Here is a 26,648-nt window from a genome sequence, read left to right as displayed (position 1 = left end):
TAATAAAGTAGTAGTAATAATAAATAGCTTATGTTATAATATTTTAGTATAATATTCTAATATGTATATATATGGGCTAGATATAGTTTATCACAGAATAAACGTTATAATAAAGTGAAAACAGTAATAGTAGTCATAACAATGATATATAAGTAATATAATAATAATAATAATAATAAATAAGCAGCTGTTCCGTTATATTTTTTTGTGACAAAAACTCTCCTGTTACAGGAGTGATATTTGTCTTTTTTAAATGGAATTCTTTTCCCACATTTCCCTGTGGTCTCCATAAACTGTAAATGCTCTGCTTGGGTCTGAATTCTTCATTCATTCAACTCCACAGGTCCATCTTCAACCCTATTTCTGAGTAATGACACCAGAAAGGTGGTTTGGAGCGCTGGCCCTTTAAATGCACATGAGCCACTTCAGGCCCCGCCCCCTCCAGGTTGTCAGCTTTGCTGCTCTGTCCTGTTCAACCAACAACTGAACATTTGAGGTAATGGGCTCCAAATCTGGACATATTTTCAGTGTGGACTACAACTGCTGCTGCTGACAAACAATTATGGAGAAATACTGGAGAAGTGTTGGTCTGAAGTCTGGACCTGATATGTGCAAATGTGGAGACGGAACTAGTTAGAGATGGAACAAAGCAGGTTGTAGAAAGATAAAAATTCAAACTGTATGAACTATTAGGGTCCAAAGGCACAAATAAATGAACCACAGACCAAGAAAAGTGGGTTTAGACAAATATGAGCCTTTTAACTCCTCCTCCTTCTCTGGACAGTTTTTTCGTCAGCAGCTCTTTGTAAATAACTGGTCCAGACACAACTTTGAAAAGTCTTGGCTGACTCTATTATTATGAGAATTCTGAGACCAACAGTATAAACGTAGAAATGAACAGTTTACATAATAACAGACGCTCTTTTTGTTCTGCTGAAGTCATTTGAACTGTTTTTTAACCAGAGGATCATGTCTCAGAACAGATCTGTATTTTTACCGTTTAACCCTGACTGTTCACTGTAAACCCAGAGGAAACGGTCCTTAAGGACACAGTAAACCTCCATAAACATATGATAAACACAGAAAACATGTCGTAAACATCACAGTAAAACCACATGAGTTCCTCACGTAGATTTAACAGACAGTAAATAGACTAAAGGGTCATAACAGGGTCTGTCATTGTGTGTGTGAATAAAACAGACGGTGTTAGTTTGATGTTGTGTGTTTGACCAGTGAACCTCTGGACGCTCAATATTTAATTTAACACTTTGTTTGTGTACTTGAGTTTTTCCTCCTGGGTCGACGTCCTCTTTGAAAACTCAGTGTCGTCTTAGTCATAAATCTGACGAGTGGCTTCACTGTCTAGTTTTTCTCGTCTTTGGACACGTTTTATGAGGACAGGAGTGGAATTGGTTTTGTTATCTGGGTCAGGTCAAGGGAACACTCATCTGACAAAAATCTAAGTTTGTCTTATTCTATTGTGTATGCGTTCATTTGTTAGTTTATTACTATGATGTGTAATAAATATTTCACGTGACACCTGATTGTTGATATAAATAGTTGTATATAGTTTTCCTAAAAACGCTTGACGCATTGTCTGCATTTTCATGTAAATAGTTGTATTTATAAGCAAATTATATATCGATTATTATTGTCCAGCTGATTTCTCTGACACTATTCACCTGATTTCACACACGTTCTTTACATGTGCCTCTCTCAATTGTTGCATTTTTTTAAAAAATACATTTTTGCACCTGGGCGGGGGTATTAGTAAGATCAGCTCACTTTTTTATATCCCCGAAATTGAGTTTCCGGTATATAACTGTTTTACCCTGACTGGTGCCGGATCAGCCACCGAATATTTTTCGTGTGACCGTAATAACTTGGACAGATTTGGTTGGATTTCTTCTCCTTAATAACCAACATAGTGGACCCCTAGTGGAAGAACCCTATCAATTTCAGCTTCTCTATGAGTATTATAAGTCATCCACACAGGGGCGCTTTAGTTGAAAATAATTTTTTTGGACAAAAATCAAGCAATAATTGGCCAATTGATATTGATACTCTTCCAAATGTCCATGTTCTGTCTACCATCCAGAGTTCATATGGGGTCATTTTCATTCACTAGGTGGAGTTTTGAGGGAAAAAACTGGTTCTCTGACCATTATTCTGTCACTATCAGGTCCATGTAGCTCAAATTGGGGATTTCGGGGATATAGTCTACCTTTGCTGTCAGCCCTGACAGCGTAAGCCTCATTTGTTTTTCAAGTTTTCCATTTATTTGTTCATTTCAAATTACAAAAATGGTTAATTCAACATATTTTGGTGAAAAACTGTAAAGAATCTAACTTTTTCCTACTTGTATTTCATGTTTTTTTTTTTTGTGTGATTTTAGGTTCAGTGTTTTAATACAGCATATCGAATGAAAAAAGTAACCATAAAGTCACTCAGGTGAGGTTGTGCTTAAAAAAGGCTAAAAAAATGAGACCAAACAAGGCAAAATGAACAGTTTTTAACCCCGGCCCTCGGCCAGGGTATTGTCATCGGTTTGTCGTTCGTATGTCTGTCTGTATGTGCAAAAACTTTGGCGTGCACCAGTAGTTCTCGGGGGGGGGGGGCAGCAGCAGAGAGTCAATGATGAGGAAACCCTGGCGTGGACTGAAGGCTGAGGGTTTTATAAGTGGAGGCACATTATTATAATGAGAGAAAAAAAATAAAGGAAGGTCCGCACAACCAGTGAGCTCACTGGTTGTGCGGACCTTCCTTTATGTCTTTTTCTCACGTTCTACTTTTTTGGGATCCAGCACACCTCTAATTTTGGATGTGCGTGTCGTTCACCTTTTTTCATACATTATTATAATGATAAAATTAAATTTAATTAAAAAAATATATAAATAAAAGGAAAATCCAAAGTATTCAACCAGGGCCAGTATACACTGATACTCCAAAGGTTAATCTGAGTTGGCGCAGTTGTTGGGTTTATTTCCATCTTGCTGAGCAGTGACAAAGTGTCCGTGTACATTCAGATGGATATAGTAGATGTTTGTAGATGTTGGCGCTTCCATGCTGCACGCCGACAAGGTTGGTCTTATGACTGAGGTCGAGTGAATTTGATTTCATACTGGCTCTCATATCCTAATAAAAAGTGGTTTGTGGTCTATTGACATTCACAGCCTCCCTCGGTAATGGTCTTGTGATATGTATTTCCATCGTCCCGGCCTCAGGCAGAGCTGATGTGTTTCTACTGTAGAGCATATATGCAGCACCTCATCAAACACCATACAACACGCTTTATCCACACATTCACACCAAGGTTATCGAGATGGAACCAGGCCTGGGACTAAAACGGCACATAAAGGCCGGTCGAATGTACTGTGGTTTAATCGTATTCTACATCAGATTATGACAGAAGCCAGTGGGGTCTATAAAGATATGTCCTGATGCTTTATTACGTCCACATTTTATTGTTAAAATTCATCAACAACCTGGTTTGGGCTGAGACAGTACATCCAATCTGATACGATGACCGTAGTTTGTCATACTGACTCAGTACGACTTGTCACCTGAGTGTTTTCTACAATATTACTGTGATTTTTGCTCATTTATCCAACACTAGACCACAGAAAATCATTAACAGTGTATTAAAAACAGGTATTCAAGTGGATGGATTATAAACATTAGACAAAGGTGTTAGAGCTAATAAGCTATGCTTCCTCTCACTCCTTCACTCCTTTTCGAATATGACTTTTTCTTTTTTATGTGTTATTATTTTTTGCTTCCTTGAATTTTCATTTCTATATTATGTTGTGCAAAGAAGTCAGTTATGCCGCGTTTCCACTACATGGTACCGACTTGACTCGACTCGGCCTTTTTGCGTTTCCATGATGAAAAAGGGCCTGGAATCTGGTACTATTTTTTTGGTATCACCTCCGCCGAGGTTCCATGACCGGGGACCAGATACTAAAACGTGGCTTATAAACACTGCAGACCACTGATTGGTCAGAGAGTTGTCTCTGTGACCCGCCATTTTACAAAAAACAGATGCAGAAGTTTACAGTAAATACAGCGGTAGGTTAACCCACATGATGACAGCCTGTAAAACTACAGCATGGTTCGTCCGGGAGGTTCAGACGTAAAAATTCAGTGTGAGCTTGACGAGACAACACGCAACGAGCGAGTTTATCAGCAACTCTGAGCAGACGACACGAAAGTAACGTGCTGCATCACTATGATGTCCAGGTACTGTAAAGTTGGTAGTATTCTGTAATGGAAGTGGTCTCCAGGAATAGGACCTGGTACCAGAGTCAAGCCGAATCAAGCTGGTTCCATGTAGTGGAAACGCGGCATTAGTAGCAATCAGGAAGCTTGTACCATTTCCATATTCCAAATAAATCAATACAAAAAAAAAAAAAAAAAAAAAAAATTATATATACACACACACACACACACACACACATTAACATCATTAAATCAAATCCACCAAAATAAGCAGTTTCTCACATCTTATCTATTTCTGAAATAATTGGACTGAAAATGGTTCAATTGCAAGTGAAGATGTCCAGACTCGGATGTTTTTGATCTGAACACTTAAATCAAAACATTTGGACTTTTTTGTGACTGCATCCAAAAAGACAAATATCAGCTGATAAAACAACGATGTGAAACTCATCAGTAAACGTCTGCTTTGGTGTCCTGTTAATGCTTGTTCTGCTTCGTCCTTGGCTCTAGAGTTTTCCTTCATCTTGTCTTTTTCAGTTTCTATAGATCAAAGATTTCATCATAAAACTTCCAAAGTGAAAGTAAAACCCAGATGTCATTTCCAGGACTGTAATTACCGTACCCGTTGGTCTAAATGAAGTTCTGGGTGGTGTTTCCTCTGCAGACTAAATGCACCTCTGTCTGTTCGAACAGTGGTCGGTTTGTGCTGCTTCATCCCAGCGTCGACGCCGAAGCTTAATCACAATCTGCTTCTCTTTTTCTGTGGGATCAGCAGATACAGCCTTCATCTCCAATGTTCAATCTCATCCGTAGATGAAACATGTCTTTATCCTCGAAAGAGATGTTTATTTATGCACACCAGGAATTCATATTCACTGTGAGATGCTACAGATACAGTTATTAAACCTCAGCACTGTTAAGGATTAAACTATATTCAATCATACAGGACATCTGAACTATAAACAGACGCATTATTAAAATTAATATCCCATTGTTCAGCACTGCCGTGTCACACAAAGGGTCAGTTCCATATATTGTCACTGTTGGGCGGAAACCTCTTATGTCTAAAGTGGTTATTTTCCAGGAAACTGGAAAAACAATGTATATTCTAAATAAATGAATGGAGTTGAGAGATGTAGTCACAAGCTGTTTAACACTTAATTGGTTAAATCTTTCTAAAATTGTCAGACCAATGGGAAGACTGACGAGTAGTATCATTTTATGACCAAAAAAAGGACAAAAAAATGGACTTATATCATTTCTGCCCAACAGTGATGATATGAGAGGTACAATATATATTATGTATATTATGTAATGAAAAATACAATACAACAGGAGCGAGGTTAAAAGAAAAAAAGTCTACAAATGCTGTTGTCATTATAGCAGATATGTTCATTTTAATATAATGAAGGAGTGGTTTCTAGATTCTTTCAAAGGCAGGGAGTCCAGGGGTGTGTATTCCATTAACCCCTGGGGGTCCACGGTCACGGCCCCATGACTAAATCACATGACATCAACATGTCGTAGTGTCGGAAGTCGGTCTTGTAGACCACTGGGGACAATTGCATTCGAAAGTGCGGACTTTAAACACTGACACTTTTTATTTGATGTTGATAGAGTAAATACAACTGGAGAAATGACGGTTTGAACTCAGACCAAACAAACGTGAGTAACAGTATGAAAATGAGGTGGGGCGGGCGTTAGATTTCTGACCTTCTTAATTTTTTTTGTCCTTTTTCAAAACGGAAAAACTGGCTGAATCTGCGGATTCTAATCCACAGACTGCATTAGCATTACAGGTAAGGGTGAGGATGACCCCCACCTGAACCGGATGCGTAAAACTGGGAGGACCGGTAGAAAACGCTGATGTATGTCAAATATTTGAGTATAGTTTTAATGTATTACAATTGTAATTTCATATACCTAATATTTGGAACCAATATTCACTTTTAAAGTCTTTGAAAAGGTTCGTGAAGCATCTTTGTGTTATTTATGCAATAGATTATATTCATTTTTCAAATCAGATTTTATATTTTTTGTGTTTTTTTTTTTTTTTGTCCTTTTGTGTTGATATAGTAGGTTAAAGTGAAAAAATAATAGACAGATGAGACAGATGAAGTTCAGCTGAAAAAAAAAAGATGCCAAACATGGGTATAGTAAACATTTCTTTATATAGTATATAAAGGCAAAATCAAAAGTACTCAAAAACGGCCATAATAGGCTCAGACCCCTAAGGGTTAATATCATATGCCCCCCCACAACTGAGGAGGCTTTATCCCAAATCCAGCGCTGTAGAATATTTTTCCTAGCACATGCCATAATGTTATGTATTTTTTTTTTCCTGGTACGTGGACAGTAGGAAGACCTACAAGCAGAGAAAACAGGTCCAGTTCAAGTACTTTACATGGTTTAAAATGAACCGGTGAAATGCATTCTGCTCAGTAGAGGTTGTATGCAGGACAAACTAGGCTTTAAACTGCAGACTCCCACAGAATATTGAAGTAAGTATATTCTTTATATTGTGTACAATAAGTCACAACTCCACTGATCTACTGCAGGAAATAATCTAATAAAGCTTCAAAAACACAGGGATGTGGCATAATCTCAATTTGTTCCATATTGATTTCCTGTGAAGGTGTAGGTCTTTATGGGTCTACGCCAGTATTTATGACGGGGTGTATTGGTTTACCATCTTGTGGACAAAAAGTACAAAAATAAATATGTGAATAGTTCGAACCCGTCTCTTTTATGGGCATTTTTTGGCCCATTTTGATGTAAGTGTTAGTCACGTTGCATTGTGGAAAGTAGTTTTACATGCTGTGGTCACTACTTTTCACAATGTTGATTATTTGAGATGATTTCCACTATAAATTCAGCATAAAGTTAAAGTTTGCTATAAAGATTCTTATAGGTTTCTCTTAAAATCCAGCACCTTGTGGACAGGGTTCGCATTGTGGGAAAGCAACAAAACAAACTGCAGTCACTGCTAAAAGGGCCTGTTTAGGGGTTCCACTGAGTCCATTACAGAGTCCATTACAGAAATAGATAAATGAAACTGGGCCTTGAACAGAACTTTGCAGTGGGAGCCAGTGGTCAGGATGGGGGGAGGACAGAGGGGGTGGGAAAATGCCCACTGAAAGCAGAAAGTAACCGGGGATGTGGACATTTGGACAGAACACAGTCATCTGAGCTGGAAGATCAACTTCCTTTTAAAGGCTAGCACTGACCAATCACAGCCAGCTGAGGAGAAACATGCAGGTGAACCCCATAAACACTAACGGTCTGTGGACCAGATCCACCCAGGAAAGAAAACACCTATGGGGGAATCTGTACCTGGGACAGATGCCTTTTACAAACATAGTTAAGTGTTTTAATCTGGTCGTCCCATTTGTCACACATCTGCAGAACAACTGAGTCTGAACCTTTAAGTCCTACATTTCTGTGGTGAAAACAGTCCAATCATGAAACTCAGGCAGAGTCTGTTCAAAGCCTCCGGTCACGCAAGTCGTACAAATGTCTGCAGGGTTCCCATGGAGTCTTAAAAAGTCTTAAAAGTCTCAAATTTACAAATCTGCATTTAATAACTTAAAAAAGTCTTTAAAGGTATTAAATCTGATATGGTAGGTCTTAAGTTATGTTAACTTAAACTCGTTGGTTGTGTTGTGTTTAACTTTACTGGATCTCAGGAGGTTAAAGTTTTGGCTTTTTTACATTAAATAAATGCCTTAATTGGAAACTGCATAACGCAACAGTTTTTTTTAGATACATTTTTTTTAGTTTTTTTTTTATATATAGAATGTCCTTCGCAGTGAATAGTGGGTTTTTTTTGTTTGTTTTTTAAGTAAAACTGTGAAACTCTTGTCCCCGACAGAGGACAAAAATACATTGCTGGGTCTCAGGAGGATATGTGTGTCTGTTAAATGTCCAAGCTGCAAAGAAAGTAACGTTAGTCGACTCAGTTCCACTCGTTCCAACCTGACAATTTATACTGAAATTAGGAACCAATTAGGAACCGATGCTCACTAACTTTGCAGCCTCTGGTAAGAAATAATCACAGAACATTCAGCCCAGCACGTGCAGCTGTTAGTCACGCAGCGTCACCCGAGAAAGCTGACTTTGGGAACTTCAAGAGCAAAAAGTAAGAATGGGGAAGTGCAAATTTAATAATACCTGGTTGGAGAAAAGATCATTCTTGACCTGGTTGACATGAGTGGGGGGAATGTGTTTGAAGTTTGCTGCAGGTCAACTCAGAATGATGGGACTCAAGGCGTTGGAGTAAAATGAATACATTTTCCTAAATTCTAGAAGTTAGGAATTTTAGCTTGTATGGCTGTGAAATGGGCATTAAATTCTGTTCTAAGTCTTAAACTCTTTAAGTTAAAGTTAAGTTTAAGTTAAAGTCTTTAACTTGTAAAAACCTGTAGGAACCCTCTGTCTGATCATGTGTCCAACACGAAAAGTTGGACCATTAATTACAAACCTACCAAAGAAACGACACTAATGAGTGGGGTTTAATTGGTTTAATGCATTCCTTCTATGTTGATTGGAGGCTGCCTGACACATTATATTAAACATCCTCCAGTCATTTCTCAAAAATCATATGACTCCTCAGAATGTTTCTGAACAGAATAACTTGTACAGTTAATAATAATGGATTAGATTTATATAGCGCTTTTCTATGAATGCATACTCAAAGCGTGCACAGTGGATCCATTATTCATTCACTCTCACATTCCCCCTCTGGTGGTGGTAAACTATATTTGTATCCACAGCTGCCCTGGGGCAGACTGACAGAGGCATGGCTGCCAGTCTGCGCCTACGGCCCCTCCCACCACCAAATATTCATACACCAGTGTGAGTAGCAGCACTGGAGGCAAGGAGGGGGAAGTGTCTTGGCTAAGGACACAACAGCACATGACTGGGACAGAACGGGATTCGAACCCCCAACCCTTTGGTTATTGGAGGACCCACTCTACCATCTGACCCATGGCCGCCCCAGTTATCAGGCACAAGTCAAAGTCAAGTCGAGTCAGTTGAATACTACGTCTAGGTCAAGTCAGCTCTTCAGTTAGTGAGAGTGAAGTAAGACCAGAGTCATAAAAATTGGGACTAATCCTGACTGTGCTGTGGGAATTATGGTAAATGCTAGTTATGAACTCGAAAATTGCACATGGACGCCCCCTCATGTCGTATTTTATTTCCAAAAAATAAAAAAACTGTAGCAGATGAATTACCACATCCAAAACCCAGGTAGCAGGTCACAATAAATTGTGTGTCAGCCATTTTTAACTCTCACTCATAATTTTGAATTCACAAATGGAAAGGATCATCATTCCGATAGCATGTGAAGGCAGCATAAAGTCTAACATAAGTCGAGTCATGTGATTCATGTCCTCCTTTGTAAAATACATAATAAGACATGTGACTTCAGATAGAATCATCTTCTAGAAGATTCTATAAATGTTGACCAAAGCCATGTTTAACATAGGAATCTCAGTCGCAAAAGACGTAACAAGATGAAAATGCGCAAAAAATGATGCAATAAGACCAAAACCATACAAAAGTGTCATTCTGTGAATTTAGAAAAACTTTAATGACCACTGATCTAGTGAGTAATGAGTGATTTCAGACACATCCACAGTGTGAAAACAGCTGACATGTTCCCATGGTACAGACACAGTACTATGATAAGTGTAATAGTACGCACAATCTGCAGTTTACTCTGGTTTTTGGTTTTTGCGTCACAGTTCACTGTAACTGTAAAGACATTTCCCCTGCAGCGATGACGAGCAGCTCAATAGTACGATATGATGCTTTCCCACGGTGAATAAACTGTAGCAGCTCCTCACAGTCTCAGTTTTTCAACCATAGTTTCGTTATGGACTGGAAATATTTGAGCAACTAACACGTTTCGGTCGGGGGTACACGTGTGCGTTTTGGTCGGTCAGTCGGGGGTGCCTTTCGTGGAAGTGAAAATGAAATTTTATGCTCATTTATCTTTCTCTACCTCCTGAAGCTTTGCAAACTTTCATTTGAGGGGGTGGGACATTTGTCCTGGCCTATTATATATTATACATATGTATAGTAAGTTTAATGTGACGGTGATGATTTTTTTGTATGAAATGTATGGTGTGGTGGTAAGGTTTTGCCGTGGCGCTGTGACATGACAAAACCTTACCAGCGGAAACGCTGCACTTATCATCTGCTTGTCACTTATCATTAGTTGGTCAGTGGGAGAATTATGTGGACATTTTCTGCAACAAATGGCAGTCTAATAGCAGTTTACTGTGGCCCAATCACAATTCACCCCTTGGCCCTCCCCCTGGGCCCTTGCACTTGGCACTACCCCTTGAAACAGGGTTGCAAGGGTTAGGGGTCGAAACATTTTTTTATGAAATGAGACAACCCTTCCAAACCTGTTACGTCATCAGCAGTTATCGATTCCGCTACATGTGACAGATGTGACAACTTTGTTTCTGAAAGAATTCCCCATGCCATCAGCAGCTGTAACCATCTCCGCAAACCGCAGAAATGTGATCTATAACACATTGAAACGACCTTCAGCGGTCGATCAAATTATTAAGTTGTTTACAAAGAAAATCTGTACATTTGTGTGTTTCCTTCATCACACTGCTGCACTTATTTGCTGTGTTTACCTCCATCCTGCCGATGATTCAAACAGAATTATGGGAGATTTCTCATACTTCTCCGTTGGTAGTGTGGTCTCCGTTCGGAGGGCCAAACAGCCCTCCCCCTTAGCCCCTCCTGTCCGACTCATTGAGAATCGGGACACCCCTACCCCTTTACATGAAAGCTCAAAATGGAGGGGTAAGGGGGAGGGGCCAAGGGGTGAACTGGGATTGGGCCTGTGTCTATCCTGTGTCTGTCCAACAATGAACGGCAGGACTATGAAAGTGACCTCTATAGTTTTTACTCTGAACATTTAGTAAAAGTTAACCAGTACATGCTCTAAAATAAACCTAACCTTTCATATAAATGTACATACGTGACAGTATGTCTGTACGAGACGACTGAAATAAGCACCAGTTAGAGTCTCCACGCAAACACAGGAGACATGAAAACCACGTCCATCATCGGCTCCAGAAAAAACACATTTTAGATTCTTCTTCATTCAAAGTTATTATCGCCAACAAAAACTAACGAAAACTGGAATTGAAAAATTTTTTTTCATTAACTGAAATAAATAACTGAAATAAATAAAAACTATAACTAAAAGAAAAAAATATAACTGACTGAAACTGTATTGTGTGGTTACAAAACTAACTAAAACATATAAAAATTATAGATAAAATTTACTTCGTTTTCGTCTCTGTCAATGTTGGATTGACATGAAATCGATTTATTTCGCCCAAGCAATTTTAGCTAGCAGTACCATACGACATTTAAATGTCTGTCACTTGTGGTTTCCAGTCGTCTTCTGGTCCCCACTCTACCTGGAAACATGGAAACTAAAGTTGGGAGAAAGAAGCAGAGTCCTGTCTGGGATTTATGGGAATACGACGGCGAAGAAGAAAAAATATATGAAAAAACTAAAACTAAGCATTTAGAAAAAAATGAAAACTAATAAAAACTAGCAAAACTACTCTAAAAACAAATTAAAACTAACTGAATTAGAGAAAAAAAATCAAAACTAAATAAAACTAAACTATAATGAAAATTCCAAAACTATTATAATTTTGTCTTGATTAGATGAAGCAGGTTGCTGTCTAGTGATGGTTTCATGTTGAAGGAAACCTGGTGCAGGGTTGAAGGGCACTGGTGCGATCTGGAAAACACTGGTCAGACAGGATTTTATTCAAATGACACATAAACCTGTCACTGAATTCCACCGTCTTACTGAAGCTGATTTCTAGGATTGAACTCAGCTCTTCAGTGGTGATAGTCATGTGACGTGGTGTTCTTCTGCACATACTCAGTCTTTTCTGCGTTCCACTGCTTCATCAGTGGCTGTGGTTATTCTGGTGTCATTAAAGGGCGATGCAACACGCCGACTCTGGTGTTTAGTGTGAAGCGAACATGAGGAATGTGCTTCACGTCTGCAGAGGTGTGTCTTTGTAGGTGTGTGTCGTAACTGAGCCGGATTTCACATGGAAACGACTCTGGTCTCAGTCTTCGTCCTCATCCCGGTCTGTCTTGGTCTCGTTGTGGATTTGGGAGCTTGTTCTTGGAGGAGGTAGTGACAGACCGGTACTGGATCTGAACTCTGGACTATGAATGAAACGACAACAGCGGTACGTTTGTTTGGATGATCTGACGTTAATTAGATGGACTGTGACTGGATTGACTGAGTAATGTTTGGAACTGTGTCTGGAGAAGGAGGCAGGTTTGTAGATAGAATAGAGTAGAATAGAATAGAATAGAATAGAATGGACTTTATTATTTTGTGTTCAATGAAATTAGGAGTGCTGCTCCAGTCAATGCAACAATATAATTGTAATATAACAATGTATTTTATATATATGGGGATCATCATGAAATGGATAGTTTATTTTTGATATGTATATTACTGCTAAGAAGTAGACAGTTTATTTTGATTTGTGCATTATTGTTATGAAACGGATAGTTTATTTTTGTATTTTTGTTTTGATATAGGTATATTGTTATGAAATGGACAGAGTTTATTTTTGTTTTTGATATGTGTATTATTGCTGCTACGAAAGGGACAGAGTTTCTTTTTGTTCTGATATGTGTATTATTGATATGAAATAGAAAGTTTATTTTTGATATGTATATTACTGCTAAGAAATGGACAGTATATTTTGATTTGTGCATTTTTATTATGAAAGAGATAGTTTATTTTTGTTTTTGATATGGGTATTATTGTTATGAAATAGAGTTTATTTTTGATTTGTGCATTATTGTTATGAAACGGACAGTTTATTTTTGTTTTTGATATGGGTTTTATTACTGCTACCAAAAGGACAGAGTTTATTTTGAGGTGAAATGCTGCTACAAAATGGACAGTCTATCTTTGATATTTACAGCATTTTTGTGTTTTGTGCTTATTCAGAATTTAGTCTGATACGTGTAGGATTTTTGAGTTACTTATGGGATAGGTAGAAGGATGGGGTAAGGGGGTGGGAGATTATAAATTAAACTTCATCGTGCTCCTTTTTGAATGTTTTCCCCTTTTTTTTATGTAAATCTTTTTTTGTTTGGTTTTAATGTTTTATTCAAAATAAATAAACAAACAAACAATATTAAAAAATGCCGTTATGTAAGAAAAATAAGACTAGAGTGAATATAAAGTTACAAAAACTAAAAAGTAAAATCAGAAAACTGAATATAAAATTGTACAAAAAGGTAAAATAAGAATAGAATTAAAGTAGAATAGGGTAAAAATAGGCATAAACTACAAATAGACCCAATATTAACAGCTTTTTGATTATCTGAACCCACGATGATTGTATTTGTATTTATCGTACAGATGAATTAATAATAGTGAAAACTTAAATAACAGGTGCAGAGGAGGTTCTCATAAGCAAAGACAAGAACAAGAGCACTGGTAATTTAGCTTTTAAGAATCATATACATGTAAATTATTAGTTGTCAAATCCATCTACTTTAGTTTTATTCATCTGCTATATAATAAAAAAATATAACAGGCTTATTCCATCTGAAATCTAAGCTCACATTGGATCGTGCAGACGTTTATTCTAATCACTTCAGGGCAAAAATCAGGTTCCATTTTGTGTTTTATCACCTGGAAAACTTCTGTCATGAGCAGTTAGTCATTTATTTTTTAGTTATTTTCCCTTTATACGCATATTTTACAGAACAAATAAACTCCTATTGAAACAATTATTGAAACAATAAAACAACATGAATCAGCACAGAATAAGTGAATTATGCTTAAAATCGAACAAATAAAGCAGCACATTTTATGTAATTCCAGTTGGACATTTTTACGTTTGATGACATCCTTTGTGAGTTTTCTGTGCAGTTCAGTCTAATTACAAAATCTGAGGTTGACCTTGTGTTTGTGTTTATTTGTACTGGACGACAGCTGAAGTCCACGTAGAATATTTGGGCGTTTTTACTCCTAAAAATCACCGCCGTACTCCGCTGTCGTCGTCATCATGAACCCGTCGCTCCACATGTTCGATCGTCACGTGAGCCGCGGTCGGTCTGGTCTTATCTCTGGGCTTTTCCCGTGTTACGCACGGTTTCAGATGCCAGGGTTTGTTTACATTCTTGTTCCCAGAAATCGGTTGTTAGCGGGTTTTCACGAAGACAGCACATGGTCAAAGATGGACGACTAGTGGACTGTTGTGTCCGTCTGCTGCAACATGGACAGACTTTGACCTCAGAGTAAAACTAATAAGGTTTCACATTCAACACTATCAGAATAGAATAGAACAGAATAGAATAGAATAGAATAAAATAGAATAGAACTTTATTGTCACTGTTAAAGGAACGATTTCTTTTTGCATCAAACACTTAAAGTGCAAAAAGACTGTATAAAAATATCATTGTATAATATAATATAAATGTAATATCATTCCCTGTTTATTTAACAGAGTATGTTGGAAAAATGTGACTTTTTTATGTGTTCCAGTCTGAAAGAAAAGTGAGCATTTCCGAGAACCATTTATTTTACAACTGAAACATAAAAAAAAAAAAAAAAACCCAACAAAAAAACCTTAAGTTTGAGCAGTGTGAGTCACTCCTCAGCTATTTCCACTTATTTTGGACTGAATTAATCATTGTTACAAACCGTGGATTATAAACTCTGAGTGTCTTCAGATGGAGGTCGTGTAGTAAGTGATTGTCCCAGTGGGGATGGGGTGGGGGGTGGAGGTGGGTGGGGGGTGGTGGTGGTGGTGGTGCTGGTGGGGGGTGGTGCGTTTATGGGCCCATGTCTGTCACGGTTACGTAACGGCTCACAGGCTTCTGACACAATGAGCAATATGATCTGAGAGGAGGCTGCAGCCAATCAGAGCGCTGCGAGGGAGCGTGTGAGGAACAGGGAGCGTTTGCATAATTTGTGTGCACAGTTTTGAAGGCAGGTGAAGTGGGATACGACAGAGTTTACAGACAGACAGGATCAGGTGCAGAACACGCACCTGGGCTTTAACCCTTTCAGTCCAGGGTTCCTCTGTTCTCTTGTACATTCATGGGTTTGGTTGTTTTTGTTCATATCAGCCGACACAGTGGACGCTGGTGCATCATCACATACACTTTTTTAAATTCATAACCAAGATGGCCGACAGGAAGTCAGAAATGCTGAACATCCCAGGAATATCTAATAAAACCTTCTATATCAGGAAACACTCCTGAAGGTAGAAAAAAATATAGAAGCATCAAGTAACATCTAAGGATTAATATCATTGATCAAAATTGCACTGATTTACAGTTGCGGAAAAAATTATTAGACCATCAAAAGTCATCAGAAATAATGGTTATGTAATCCAGTACTAACTCCTGTGTGTACCATGTGACTAAAACAGACAGAAAAAAAAACATGGAATATCTAAAAGCACTGTTTTTGTCAGTACAATGACATAGATATTGATGTAAGAACTGAAGTGATTTTGGTTTTTATCAAGAAAACATGTTAAATGGATAGATATCAGGTCTGAAATGAAACTACTATGAGGTGTTTTTGTTGTTATCATTATATTTGTACAAACAAATGTACCTTTAGTTGAACCAGGCATTAAAATGAACAAGAAATTGAAGAAAAGAAAGGGTGGTCTAATATTTTTTTCTGTGACTATATTTTATATTGGAATAAATTTGCAACTAATCCCATGTCGACTAAATTGGATCCATGCATCAGTGTCTGTATTTACACTATAATTAATACCATTACTGTAACTTTACTATTGTGGATAAACCTGATCTGCATTAACATGTTTTAGTGGAAATCAAATGATAATTAGTATTAAAGTGGAATTAACATTTGTTTATTTACACAAATGGTTGTTTATTGCATATTATCTCCAAAAAAATGAGTAATAACCTGTATTAGAATATGTTAAAATGTGACAAAACATCAGATTAACAGCATTAAAGATGTTTTTATTTCATAGTTTTCACACAGTTTATAATTTTCTGATATTTGTTTGCTAAATATATATATTTCTTTGCTTCAAAAGTTAAACTTGTGGTTTTTGTTAACTCCATGACAAACAGGTAAAAAAAAAAAAAATCAACTGCATTGCCTTTATCATGCAGAAAAAGGAATAAATTGACTAAGGCTCTCATAATTCATGCATGAAAGGGTTAACATTGCCAGTAATGCACTTTCGTCCTCTGGAGTGGACAAAAGTTCCAGTTTTACTTCAAAAATGCAGTTCATTGCAAAGGACATTCCATTAAAAAATGAATAAAAAATATTTTTAAAAATGTATGTGAAAAAGCTGGACCTTATTTTTAGTTCTTGTATAGATTGTGTTTTTAGATTTTTAGATTGTGTGTAGCTTTTCCAATGCTGTAACTAATCATTAATGAGGCTGATGTAGAACGGAGGTTATTAATGATTTGGTTTTACCTGGTTAAACAAAAGTAAAATAAAATATAGTCAACATTCCAGACTAGAAAACATTTCCTGGATTAAAAAGTGACAGTATTAGATGTTCAGAAGGTCAAACGCAGCCTCAGGACGTCAGTTCAACAGCGGTGGTTAGACGTGGTTGAACCGACACCGCTCAGCGATCGGAGTTCCCTGGTTTGTGTAAAGACGTGTCGAACGCTAACGTGTCGTGAACCGATATAGATCTGTGAGAAGGGAGCCCCAGGCGTCTGTCGGTGTGGACTTGTGTTCAGTACATGGCCTGAGGAAGCCTCTGGGAACATGACACATCCTGTTTCTCAACAGACAGACATTCCTCTGTGTTTGGGTGATAGCTGGAAGCATCACGTTATGCAAGATGAAGGTTTGGGTTGAAGGATCTGAACTGGGAACCACAACATATTGCATCAAATAGTCTTTGTGTTGTCGTGTGGCGTCATGGAGCTGATTCTGTCGTAGGGTTTCTCTCGTTGCCTATTTTAGGCAGAGCAGTGACACGTGGTTTTGGCTGAATGACTGAGTTCAGGCCTGTAAAACTGCCAGAGCCTTTAATAACGGATGCAAATCAGGTTTCAGCCTTCTCCACTGGATCCACAGGTGGAAAGAGCGTCTGTTTGTGCAGTTCTACTGAGGATGTGGACTGAAATGTTTGGTTAATAACAATGTTCTATGGTTGATCTAAGACCCATAAAAACCCAGAGCTACTTTTGTGGCAGTTCCCAAATGGTTTTGTCTTTACATTTAACCTTTCTTAAGTGATTTAGATTTCCTGCTGCTAACAGTGGGGTGAACTGTCTTCCCCTTTAGTGACGTAGTATCACAGACCTGCCCACTTATAAAGCAGAACTTAAAACCCATCTGTTCAGAACGGCCTTTGACACTTGGTACTGTTGTACTCTGTTTTGGTAGGAGAATACACTGGATTGTTGTTATAGTTATTTATTACCTCTGCCAAGGAACGGCAGAGGTAATGTTTTCATTGGGGTTTGTCTGTGTGTTTGTTAGCAAGATAACTCAAAAAGTTATGAATGAATTTTGATGAAATTTTCAGAAAATGTTGATACTGGCACAAGGAACAAATGATTGAATTTTAGTGGGGGTGGATGGGTGGACTGATGTGCCTTGGCGGAGGTCTGCGCTTTCCGAGTGTTTTTTTAGTTACCTCCGCCAGGAGGTACTGTGATCACTTTGCTTTGTGTGTTTGTTTGTTAGCAACTTTACGGGAAAACTATTCCACCCATCTTTCCCAAATCTTCCCCACAGATAGGCGTAGGCCCTGGGACCAACCCATTACATTTTGGGCCAAGTAGGTCAGAGTTCAAGGTCACAGCAAGGTCACAAAATCTACAATTTTCCATCTCTCATCATTGAGCAATTTTCGAAAATTCATAAAAAATTAAAAACGACGATTAGCCTCCAATTTGATCCACCCGCAGCTTAGAACAATATCTTGTATCTGGCACAAAAATTGTCCACATCCACTGTGGAATGTGGACTCTGGACATTTACATTTAACACTGAAAATCCCATTTGCCACACATTTTTCATTATAACTCAACAAATATTGATTGGAACTTAATATAATTTGACAAACATGACTGGTACCAAGCTTCAACTTTTTCTGCTGTATGGAACAACCTGGAAACTGTTTAATTTAAAAAGAAATAGTCGATCCACACATGCACACTGTTCAGGGTGCTTGGCGGAGGTTTGCGTTCTCTGAACACTTGTTTGTGATGCTTTCATCTTTATTCTTTTATTGTACATCACTTTGGTCAGCTTCAGTTGTAAAATGCTTTAGAAATAAAAATTGGTAGATTTATCACAATTAATTACAATATTATTCTCTGAATTTATTATTTTTCTGTGAAAATCTGGTATTTTTCAATATTGAATTTACTGATCATGTACATTTTCATAAAAAGCTCAGATTAAAGTTGAGTGTTATTATTTCAGAAACAGAAAACTGAAGAAAAGTGACTTTTTCAGTAAAAACCCACATTCGCCACTGACATAACATGCAGCTTGATATCAATATTTATACAGACTAACGCCCCCATTTCGGTCTCAGTGCCCCCTTCTCAGCTTTCACGCCCCCCCGATGGTGTCCCAACACCCCATGGGGCACTAATCCATTGTTTTTAATGAAACACAATATCAGATTGTTTTGTTTATTAATGGGAAATGACCTGTATGTGGTACTTATTATAGTCAAAGAACTGCAGCATTATTACACATGAACTCACTGAGCCGGCACCAAATAAAGCAATGATGTTCTATAGTAGTTAAATAAAAGTGTTGCACCCAGCCTTAGCTCAGCAGAAAATATTTCAGCTCTTCTACGGCTGAAGTTTATTCTAACACAAGTGCATACATTTCAGTTACAGTTTTCTTGCAGAAAAAATGAAGGTCATTCATGTTTTTTTTCTTCCTTTAATGCAGTCTGTCTTATTCATAGAAGCATATAACAGTACAACATTCACCATTTGAGATAAGTTTGTTTATTTGGGCATTTAAGGCCTTTTCAGAGTCAGTATTTGTTAAAAACAAAATTACTTTCCATTAACGCACTATGACACACATTGTACTGTCACATAAAAGCTCAGTTATAAGCAGAAATGTAAATATCCAAGGATCTAGATGTCTAACTGTGGGTTTAATGTCTTTTTTTTTTTTGCTGCTGATGTACTGTCAGGACCTCTCCATCCTCTGTATGTTCTACTGATGTTCATTCAACATAGAACGCCGAGTACTGAAGCAGCGATGCAGAGAAATATGCTTGATAAGGATGATCGCAATCACAGGCCCCCTATTGTTCTATAATACCATGACTCAGGCTTTAATGCAGAGGTTGGAAAAAAGTCACGTTTCTGTAGTAAGAGTTTCCCATTGTGAGTGTAGAGGTGAACATCTTGACAGTATTTGGTAGTGGTTCGGTTCGGTTTATTTGTGGGACGTTAAAACCAATGGAAAAGTCAGGCTTTACTTAATGGAGAAGAACTCGATCACCTCTGTCCCCAAATACAAGAAAAAGCAGAACGAAAGGTTTTATTTGGCATGAAGATAACAATGACTGAAACAGACCATAATAACTCCAGACGGAGTTTCCAAATCTTGTTTCCACCTCCCACCAGTAGATGGCGGACATGTGCCCCTTCAATCCAAACACCATTTCAGGGCATGTTTCTATTTAAAGTGAAGAAGTAAATCCAGTTTAAAGGTGTGGTCCTGAACTGGTTTAGTAAATAAAGTTGATTTAGTTTTAGTTTAAATAGATAAGGACAGATATGGATAATAAGATACTAAAACTAACTGCATTTTACTTTCTACTAATGTTTAAGTTCATTTATTTTAAAGGAAAGATGATAAAATACCAAAAACACAAAGACATCTTCCATGTAAATATGTTCAGAGTTCAATTTTACTGAAACTTATGTAATCCAATATGGCCGCCGTCCTGTGACATCACAATATGCAAATTAGACGAGTAAATTTACTTGGATCATACCCAGTATTTTCCTCATTTACTCTATGACTTTATCTCTAAACACTTCCAAGATACAGCTTTATGAAATCTTGATATCAAAATAAAAAAATTAAAACTCAGGCACCTAAAGGGTTAACAAAAAATGAGCATATTTAACCAGGGCTGTGTATTGGCAAGAATCTGGCGGTGCGATACTAATCACAATACTAGGATCACAATACAATATATCATGATGTATCACGATATATCACGATATTGTTAAAAAGGCAATTTTTTTTGTTTGTTTCTTTATTTAAATGATTATTTCCTTGAAGAATTGAATTACACCAGAAATATGCACAAATACTGAACACATTTTTATTTGATCACAACAGGAGCTAATGCAAAATGTTCCTGTGTTCAAAGTGAAATTCTCTTTTACAGACATTACAGTGTGAGATCCTGTTCAAAGGTTCATATTCTGTTAGTTCAGAACTAACATCAGAACAGTATTTTAGTTCAATCCCAACAAAGGAACGAACATTATTTAATAAAAGAGTGTTAAATAAAAATAAATAAAATATAAACAAAAAAGAAAAACAGAAATGAACCTCCACAATATCTGCATTTGAATAAACACCTAACAGTATTGTGAAATATAATATCGTGATACATTGCACAACTGATATTTTTTTACACCCCTATATTTAACTAGTATGACAGACTAGTGTACGTTGTTTTACTGACAAGAGGAAGAACGTTTAATTCTGAATCATAAAGTCTTAAAAATATCCACATAGACGGACACCTCCACCACTTTATCACTGAACTAAGTCCTCCGTCCTCTGTCCAGTCTTAGGTCAGTGCATTAGCAGATCCACATCCAGTCTGTGCAGCTTCTTATCAATGGAGGTCAAAGTCCGCCGGTTGCCCAAGGCGTTACCGGTCTGTGGTCAAACCTCATCCACCGTAGAAACGAAGCAGAGCAGGAGGAAGTGAAGCAGCGTTTCACCTCCAGGAACCAACTGAACTAAGAGTGGAGAACAAAAGGACTGGTGTGGGATGTACCGGGCTGTTCTGTAGCTTTAATTCACCCTGCAGGTACGTGCAGACGTTAGGCCGCTACTACAGGGAGAATCCAGGAGCTCAGGGTTTTTATACGTCTGTGTTACGTAGGGGTGTAAGAAAATAGTGGTTGTGCAATATATCGCGATATTTCATTTCACAATACTGTATTGATATTAAAAAGTACTGTACCAATATTTTAGGTGTTTATTCAAATGCAGCTCTTTTATTAAATAATATTAGTTCCTTTGTTGGTATCGCACAAAAATACTGTTCTGATGTTAGTTCTGAACTAATAGAATATGAACATTTGAACAGGATCTGAAACTGTAACGTCTGTAAAACAATTTAAGTTTGAACACTAGAGCATTTTGTGATACAGCATCAGATCCTGTTCTGATCAAATAAAAATGTGTTTAGTATTTGTGCAGATTTCTGGTGTAATTCAGTTCTTTAAGGAAATAATCATTTAAAACAAAGAAACAAACAAAATATTGCCTTTTAACAGTATCATGATATATCGTGATATATCATATTGTGATCCTAGTATTGTGATTTGTATCATATCATCAGATTCTCGCTAATACACAGCCCTAGTGTTGTGGTAGTTTCTTGTGTGTTGCTCAATAACAGCAGTGTCACTGAAGATTTAAAATTGTTAGAAGAGGAGTGAGTTGTTGTGATAAATAATGTTTTTTCCATAAAGATGCAACAGTTGGAACCAGGATCAGCCCCAGTTTTAGCTCAGCAGGTGATAGGCTCCTTTTGACAGCAGTCACTTTTCCATTGACCCTCAAATTGCACAAATATAACTTGTGCATAAAAATGTACCTAATGGAAAAACCACAGTTTCACCAAAACTCTCGTTTTTCAATTAAAAGTTTTTGCGCTGGCAAGAGGTGGTTTTTTGGGTGTAGCGCAAGTGGTATATCACACAAAACTGCAATGGAAAGAGCTTTTTCTGCAACTAGAGTCACGTGACTAAGGCAAGGCAGGTTTATTTCTACAGCACATTTCATGTACAAGACAATTCAAAGTGCTTTATATAAAAAATTAAAAGCATTACAGCAGGGAAGCAATAAAAAGAAAAAAAAAAAGATAAAACATAAAAACTTTAAGCTTAAAAGAAACAGTGCAGGTCTGAACCGATGAATAAAAACTATTCAAATGCAGATGAGAACAGGTGGTTAGAATAAAAAAAAAAAAAACCCCGATGTTGACGGACGTTACAACAAGAGAAGAAGATGAGTTTTAAAAGAAACGTGTCTGTATGTGTGGACACACCAGGAAACCCAATCATTTTTTAATTTAGTACGAGATAGAGGGGTAATATATAATAATAATGAATATATCTGTAAATCAACATGATATTTATGTTGGTTGTCATGTTTATGGAATGACTTCTCGTGTCATCTCGCGATAATAAACAAATCATCGCATTTGTGATTTAATGGAAAAACTGACATTACGTGCTTGTTTTTTTTTTTTTAACATTTAGTAAATATCGGTAAAGTTTTATGCAGATGTCCAATGGAAAAGTGACTAATGTCTACAAAGTTTGTTGGTGTCAGTAATAAGAAGCTGAAGGTTAAAGTAACTGACTCACTTTATGCATTTATCACATTTTAATGGGTTTTTTTTGTATTTTTCATGGTATTTTAATTGTGTTTTGAACTGTAAAGCACTTTGTGACTGTCTGTGAAAAGTGCTCTATAAATAAAATTTATTTACTTAAGCATGATGATGACATAAACGGTAAAAATAATAATGCATATTAACCATTGACATAAGCCAGGATGAAAAAAAGACCAAAAACTGGCTGTTGGTTTTTATATGGCATCACTTGGTGGTTGTTTAGGAACTTACTCTTGCCATTAAAAACATTTACATTTTCACTAGAAATAGTCACTTCCATCCACTGGAGCGGAGATGGTTGGTTTGTTTCTGGGGTTTTCTGCTCTCTCTTGCTTTTCTTTGTCTTCACCGTCTTCCATTTGGACACGACATGGTGTTTCAGGAGTCTGATTAAGTTTGTTCGCAGTGGTTTTGTGGTTGTTCTTCCACTGTTTGGCCATAAAAATGTCACATTCTGAGCTTTGTCCTGACTCACAGTGAAGAGTTTCCAGGTTAATGTCTTTTAGCGTCGGTGAAAATAAACCTGAATATTTCCGTTTTATTACATGAAAGAACGACAATCAAGGTGCAACTACACCCAAGACAAACATCTTTATATGGAGTTTTTTTTGCGCAGGGATTTAGTTGTTTTCATTCAGTCGTTGCACCTAAAGAACATGTACCTCTAACCTAGAACAGGAGTAGAGGGTGTCAGACCGGTTTACAACAACACTAGAACAGATTAAACAGTATGGACAGGTGTGGATGTGCAGGTCTACGTGGGTAATACTGAAGGATCGGGGAGGGCCACACAGACTATGAACCCAGTCAGTTCCATCATCCACGTCTGTCCTCAGTCACTGAACTCACAGAACAAACCAACCACCAGGTCCATAACATTTAATACCGGGTCACCTGCCCTCCGTCGGCCAATCAGAGAGTTCCTCTGCGTCACAACCACTTCCATCCAGGTGGAGTCAATCTGGCCTCGTTCTGAGCCAATCAGTCCTTAAAGGGGAGGTGAGTCCTCCCCTTTAAAGCATCATACAGAGTGTGGAATGTATGGAATATATGTCCTGGTACAGAAAAAGACTGAACACTTCATCAAGTAACGAACCTGCACAGCTTCAGTTATTTGTACCATGTCTGAGTTGGACTTGTTTTCTTTAACCCTCTGCTGTCCCTCCCATAGACGTGTTTGTAACCACCAACAGAGAGTAATCTGCACAGTGTTGTAGTTTTTTGACATTGTTTTTTTTATTTCTTCAACTTGAGCCATAAACAGAAACACCAAATACTCAATAAGTGTCATATTTTTAACCCTTTAAATTCCATGTTTGTAATGTAAACAAACCATACTTTTTGATGCACAAAACAGTTTTTTTTTCCTTCAATATTCTTCATAAAAATTAGATTTTTTATTTTTAATTTTTTCATCCTGGCACATTTCAATGATTAACACCAACACTGGTTAATATATATTATTATTTTTGATTCTAGGTCAGGTATTAAATGTTAACATGTGTCAGTGTGCATTTTGTACTCACTCGGTAGAAGAGTGTTAGTGTAGGAATTTAACACTGTTTACAATGAGATGATTTTAGTGGATGAGTCAGAATTAAAAAAAAAAAAAAAAAATGCAAAAATGAACAACTGTTGAATTCTGACCTAAAACAAATTGCGAAAAATAACAGGACCTTTATATTATGAAGTGTAAAGTGTGTATAATAAGCTCACCTGGATACTGGACGGTTCATACTACTATTACTATTGCTGCTGCTAATAATAATAATAATAATAATAATAATAATAATAATAATAATAATAGTTTTTAAATGCACCTTTCTGGGCACACAAGGACACCGTACAGGTAGAAATATCAATACAAACGATATCAATTTGAAAAAAATGAACAGTAAAAAAATTAACAAATGAGCAAAATCAGCAGCTGATCTGAACAGTTTTGACCCTCATGATAAAATCCTGGATTCACTGGTTCTGGTTCAGTCCAGATTCTGTTCTTTATTATGACTGTTTTTTCTGGGCTTGAACGGGTCACCTTATTGATGCTGATGACTACTTGAATAAACCCGTGGTGGTTTGAGGTCAGTCGAGTTGCAGAATTCAAAGACCCATAAACCCGGTGGCAGCGCTGACCTCATTCTGGACCCAGTGGAGCAGAAAACCGTCTGTTTGGACTCAGTGGCCCATGAGAACAGACCCAGAACATTCAGGTGGTGGTTCTGAACCGCCAGACCCCGAACCAGAGGGTCTGAACTCATCTGAAACTCAGATGACGAGCCTCAGATTCTCATCTTAGATTCAACGTGTGCTTTTTACCCCTGGGCCAACTTTGGGCTGAAGGGGTATTTTCATTGTTTTGTCGTCTGTCTGTCTGTCTGTCTGTCTGTCTGTCCATTCAACAACGTAATCGCATTGTCTGAAGAATGCATTGAGATTTCTGCACCAAATTTACATGACAACAGTCTAATGTAAATTATAGAGCAGTAACTTTTTCAACAGAATCTTACACTATATTTGGCCGAGGAGGATTAAAAGTACGCAGAACGTTATGTTTAGTCGTGTTCATGGGTTTGATGTTGGCCTGTGTTTTGGTCTGTTATATTCATGGGTTTGATGATGGCCTGTGTTTTGGTCTGTTATATTCATGGGTTTGATGAAGACCTGTGTTTTGGTCTGTTATATTCATGGGTTTGATGATGACCTGTGTTTTGGTCTGTTATATTCATGGGTTTGATGATCACCTGTGTTTTGGTCTGTTATATTCATGGGTTTGATGAAGACCTGTGTTTTGGTCTGTTATATTCATGGGTTTGATGTTGGCCTGTGTTTTGGTCTGTTATATTCATTGGTTTGATGATGACCTGTGTTTTGGTCTGTTATATTCATGGGTTTGATGATGGCCTGTGTTTTGGTCTGTTATATTCATGGGTTTGATGATGGCCTGTGTTTTGGTCTGTTATATTCATGGGTTTGATGTTGGCCTGTGTTTTGGTCTGTTATATTCATGGGTTTGATGATGGCCTGTGTTTTGGTCTGTTATATTCATGGGTTTGATGATCACCTGTGTTTTGGTCTGTTATATTCATGGGTTTGATGATCACCTGTGTTTTGGTCTGTTATATTCATGGGTTTGATGAAGACCTGTGTTTTGGTCTGTTATATTCATGGGTTTGATGTTGGCCTGTGTTTTGGTCTGTTATATTCATGGGTTTGATGAAGACCTGTGTTTTGGTCTGTTATATTCATGGGTTTGATGATGGCCTGTGTTTTGGTCTGTTATATTCATGGGTTTGATGATGGCCTGTGTTTTGGTCTGTTATATTCATGGGTTTGATGATCACCTGTGTTTTGGTCTGTTATATTCATGGGTTTGATGAAGACCTGTGTTTTGGTCTGTTATATTCATGGGTTTGATGTTGGCCTGTGTTTTGGTCTGTTATATTCATGGGTTTGATGATGACCTGTGTTTTGGTCTGTTATATTCATGGGTTTGATGATGGCCTGTGTTTTGGTCTGTTATATTCATGGGTTTGATGAAGACCTATGTTTTGGTCTGTTATATTCATGGGTTTGATGTTGGCCTGTGTTTTGGTCTGTTATATTCATGGGTTTGATGATGGCCTGTGTTTTGGTCTGTTATATTCATGGGTTTGATGTTGGCCTGTGTTTTGGTCTGTTATATTCATGGGTTTGATGATGGCCTGTGTTTTGGTCTGTTATATT

At 37.5% G+C, this 26,648-nt stretch overlaps 1 protein-coding gene across 2 annotated transcripts in view; it reads left to right on the top strand.

Moving 5' to 3' along the window:
• The window catches only part of osbpl2b (oxysterol binding protein-like 2b), a 55,512-nt gene that overhangs the window by 5,492 nt on the left and 23,372 nt on the right, over positions 1 to 26,648 (top strand). The window contains exon 1 of one of the 2 annotated variants that reach the window (XM_030138890.1): positions 12,315 to 12,470. The exons of the other annotated variant lie outside the window; for it this stretch is intronic. The gene's annotated coding sequence lies outside the window, so the exon portion shown is untranslated. Of the gene's footprint in view, positions 1 to 12,314; positions 12,471 to 26,648 lie in introns of those variants that run through there. 2 annotated transcript variants of the gene reach the window in all.

The sequence above is a fragment of the Sphaeramia orbicularis genome, chromosome 7 (genome assembly GCF_902148855.1).
Source record: "Sphaeramia orbicularis chromosome 7, fSphaOr1.1, whole genome shotgun sequence".
In the NCBI taxonomy this organism is placed as follows: Eukaryota; Metazoa; Chordata; class Actinopteri; order Kurtiformes; family Apogonidae; genus Sphaeramia; species Sphaeramia orbicularis.
Note: the sequence above shows the minus strand (reverse complement) of the source record. Positions and strands in the feature narration are given on the sequence as shown.